The 4,152-nt window shown below is 53.2% G+C and overlaps 1 protein-coding gene across 1 annotated transcript in view; it reads right to left on the bottom strand.

Annotated features, from left to right (window-relative positions):
• The window catches only part of nedd9 (neural precursor cell expressed, developmentally down-regulated 9), a 29,125-nt gene extending 28,688 nt beyond the window's left edge, over nt 1–437 (bottom strand). The window contains exon 1 of the mRNA XM_064348762.1: nt 349–437. The gene's annotated coding sequence lies outside the window, so the exon portion shown is untranslated. The remainder of the gene's footprint in view (nt 1–348) is intronic.
• Nucleotides 438–4,152: the final 3,715 nt, after the last annotated feature.

Raw genomic sequence — 4,152 nt, 5'->3', positions numbered from 1 at the left:
TCTCTTTCACACATGTACTCACACACACACACACACACACACCGCATCACACACACGCATACACACACACGCACACACACACACACACGCATACACACACACACACACGCACACTCACACATGCATTTGGGCTTGAAATCCATTTCCCTCTGAATAACTCTAGAAGTATTTATCTTATCTAATGATCACTCACTCTCTCACTCTCCCTCTCTCTCTCTCTGACCCCTTACCCCCACCCTAACACACACACGCACACTCACACACACATACACACACACACACACACATCGCCTTTACCAGATAATCTCTAAGAAACGGCAAAGACACGCTCAGTCGATGCGGACTCACCTTGGGCCCGTGCTCGCTGCAGGCTTGACGATGTCGATCTGAAGACGACAGGCGCCGAGAAGTGAGAGGACACACCCTAGCCTCTGTCAGGAAACGACCTCTGCCGCGAGGATGCTGGGGCCCATGTGACGTGAAATCAGACACCGCAAAAAAAAATACCCGTCTCGGGGGATCTTGGCACCCCCACGTCTCGGCCTTACTCCTTCGTCCTCTCCGTGCCCCCCCCCCTCTCTCTCGCCATGCGTACTCGTCTCCGTGTCGTCAGAGACATTACATTACAGGCATTTAGCAGACGCTCTTATCCAGAGCGACTTACACATCGTTTACATAGCATTTTACATTGTATCCATTTATACAGCTGGATATATACTGAAGCAATTTCGGTTAAGTACCTTTGCTCAAGGGTACAGCGGCAGTGTCCTACCCGGGAATCGAACCTGTGACCTTTCGGTTACAAGCCCAGTTCCTTACCCACTGTGCCACACTCCGTCCACTCCGTCCGACTCTCAAGGACCATTCTGTGGTAACATTGAAGGTGAAACTGTACTCCTGTGCTTGTGCTGCTGGGGCAATGATAACTATAACTCCCAGTGTACCCATGATGCATTGCCTTATTCAGGCGAAATGGAAATAGTGGTGCAAACACCTGTTGTTTTTTAACGGTAGACGTTCTTAAGGATGAGGCGCACAGTAGCCTGAATTTTACCCACAATGACAGGGCGCAGTGTGTCCTGCGAGTGTTTGTTAAATGTAATACTCGATTTATTTTACGCGAAACAAAGTTCTGCCGGCATTTCAAAACCTTTTATTCATCTGCACAAACATTTCCTGAAGACTTCCAGTCTTCTGTCCTCAACTGGTTGTCTTAAACAAGTTTTGCTCCTTTTTACAGCTCTTCAAACACAGTAAATCATCTCTTCTCAACGAGCAGTTTGTGACACGACTGCCGTCCTCTTGGCCGTGACTTGAGTTCAGAAAAAGAAAAACAACAGAGAGGATCATGGGACTTGTTTTTGCGATTGCTGAGCCGAGCTCTCGATGCTGTTCGCACGAGCAGCACTTTCAGAATCTCGTGGCGAGAAAAAACAAGCGATTGTTTTTTCTGCACCTGTTTCCTACGCCAGCAGCACGCTCCCTCCGTTTCCCTCCATTTTTAAAATGAACACAAAGGCGTGCGACTGAAAACTGAGAGATGTTTTGTTCCCCCCCCCCTTTTTTTAATTAATTTTGAAAAAAAATTTTTTAGTTTGTGAAGGAGCTGTTTCAGAGCCACGGTTACAGCTTTCGCTCGGCCTGGTTTCCGTTGCAGGCGAGAGAAAGTCTTGCCCCGCTGCGGAAGGGAGTCTTCTCCTCTCCGGACCTTCGGGGAGTAAGGAGCAGAGAGGAGGAGAAAGCAGCGTGCGCCGTTTCCCGCGGGCAGAGGCCGCGTCTTGAGGCCCGGGGCGCGGTTGAGTCGGGGGTTGCGTAACCTTCCCCGAAAATCCTTTATGTGAAGTGTCAGGGCGAAAGCCAAACGGCGGCGGTGCCAGAGACGGATTAGCGCGGCGCTACCGCCGGTATCCACGGCGACCGTTTCCACGGACGCAACGCTCCCTGACTTTACTGTACCGGTCGCCCGGGGCGACGCTCCGGAGCGCGGGGAGCGTCTCGGCGGCGTTAGCCGCGCTAGTTCACACGGCCGTTATTTAGCGTAGCGCCGCCGCCGCCGCGCGTACCGTTCGATCGGGCGGGACGGCCCGAGTCCGCGGAGCTCTCCGAGGCGCGGGAACGAGCCCCCCCCCCCCACACCTCCGCGCCGGGACGGCTCCGCCCGCTTTTTACACCCCACGGCCTCGCCCAGGCGTTAGCGATAGCTAATAAAGAGGAGAAGAGGAGACGAGCCCCTATTAAAAGGGGTTTAAAGTTTTGTAGGGTTTGGAGGTCAGTGGAGATAGACAGTGCCTCTGCATGGGAGAGGAGAAACAAACTGAAAACCAGACACCGGGGGGGAGGGGAGGGGGGAGGGGGGGAGATAGCAGGGGGGCTGCAGCCGGGCACAGTGGCTGCTCTGTATGTGGGAGCAGAAGATACACCCCCCCCCATTCCTCCCCCCAAACATATACCCTCTCCGACCCCACCCCCTCTTCAGACTGAGGTCCAGGTTCAGCGTCTCTTAGTGTCCCCTGACCTGCTGACCTCTGACCTCTAGCCCGACAGTTTTGTTTTTAAATGTGTGGGAGTGTGGGGGGGGGGGGGGTGACATGTGCAGAGATAGCTCTGCCCTCTCTCCCACACTTTTATTTATTTATTTACACTCCTCCTCTTTAAGCACACCTCTCACCCCATCTCCAATCCTCTAACAGATACACAAATATTTCACTATATTGATCACTACTGATTTAACAACTATGATGTTTAAGAGAACGCTGATGGATTAATTCACTTTTCGTTTGTTTATCTATTTGACGGTGCAGTCTTCAACATGGATATTAGTCTGTACAGTATATTGTCATAGTTCTTTATATCTCAAAGGCTAATAGTAATCTGTTGCCCCAGGTCAAGTTAGAAAAATTACAAAACTTGCACGCGCTCAGATGGTACTGAATATATGACCGTCTGCCCACAGCGATAGTGAAAATGTTGTTTTATTGGCTGGACCGCAACAGCGGGGCCAGCCCTACAAACGTCTGTGACTGAGTGACTGGGTGAGTGACTGAGTGAGTGATGAAGTAACACCATTGGTCGGCCGGATCACGTGTGTTAGGTCCAGCCATATACCAGGTTTTGACCTGGTCTTGTCTCACAACCCCCTCTCCCTCCTCCTCCCCCACCCCAAAAGAAAAGCTACTGGGGCAGCACAGTGCATGCTGGGAAAGACCGCTTCCAGCTGGAGTTTTACTTTAGCCTCCCCAATGGCAGGTATGGGGGGACTGAGAGGGAGGCAGGAAGCCGCGCGCTGTCTTTAAAAAAAAAAAAAAAAAAACAGCCGGTTCAGCGGAGGAATGCTGCTCCGGGGATCTCGCGCACCTCCGCTGCTCCTGCTGCTGCTCCGGGGATCTCGCGCACCTCCGCTGCTCCTGCTGCTGCTCCGGGGATCTCGCGCACCTCCGCTGCTCCTGCTGCTGCTCCGGGGATCTCGCGCACCTCCGCTGCTCCTGCTGCTGCTCCGGGGATCTCGCGCACCTCCGCTGCTCCTGCTGCTGCTCCGGGGATCTCGCGCACCTCCGCTGCTCCTGCTGCTGCTCCGGGGATCTCGCGCACCTCCGCTGCTCCTGCTGCTGCTCGCCGGACGCGACCGGCCGTCTCTGTCCTTCGCCGAGCGGCTTCGCCAAGTCTGCTTCGCCGGGTCCGCTTCGCCCGCTGCGTCGTTGCGCCGGAGATCGAACCGACGGAAAACGCCGCTGGTGACTCAGCGCTCTAAATATGGCAAACGGGGGGGGATCGCGGCTTTGTGTGCGCCGTTGTTGTTGTTGTTGTTATTGTGTAACTGTCCGTGGTACGCTCGCTGTTTGTGTGTAAATGCCAGTCTCACGCAGGACCACGCCCAACGCAAAACAGATCTATTTTCAGTTTGTGTTTAAACTCCAGACTGCGCTTGTACACATTCGGGCAGACTGAATACAGGAAATAATCCAACATAACTGAACACCAGTTCCACTAAGTAATGCTATCCCAGAAAGGGCACTGGGATGCCTGATTCCACTGATCGAGGTCTTGACTGAAGGCCGTGATTACTGATTTCAGATAATACTGGGGACCCCTGCACTAGGTTTTCCAAACAATATCCCACAATTCACTCTGCTAGCACAGTGACTGCAGCACTGC

Source organism: Anguilla rostrata, chromosome 8 (genome assembly GCF_018555375.3).
Source record: "Anguilla rostrata isolate EN2019 chromosome 8, ASM1855537v3, whole genome shotgun sequence".
NCBI classification, from domain to species: Eukaryota; Metazoa; Chordata; class Actinopteri; order Anguilliformes; family Anguillidae; genus Anguilla; species Anguilla rostrata.
Note: the sequence above shows the minus strand (reverse complement) of the source record. Positions and strands in the feature narration are given on the sequence as shown.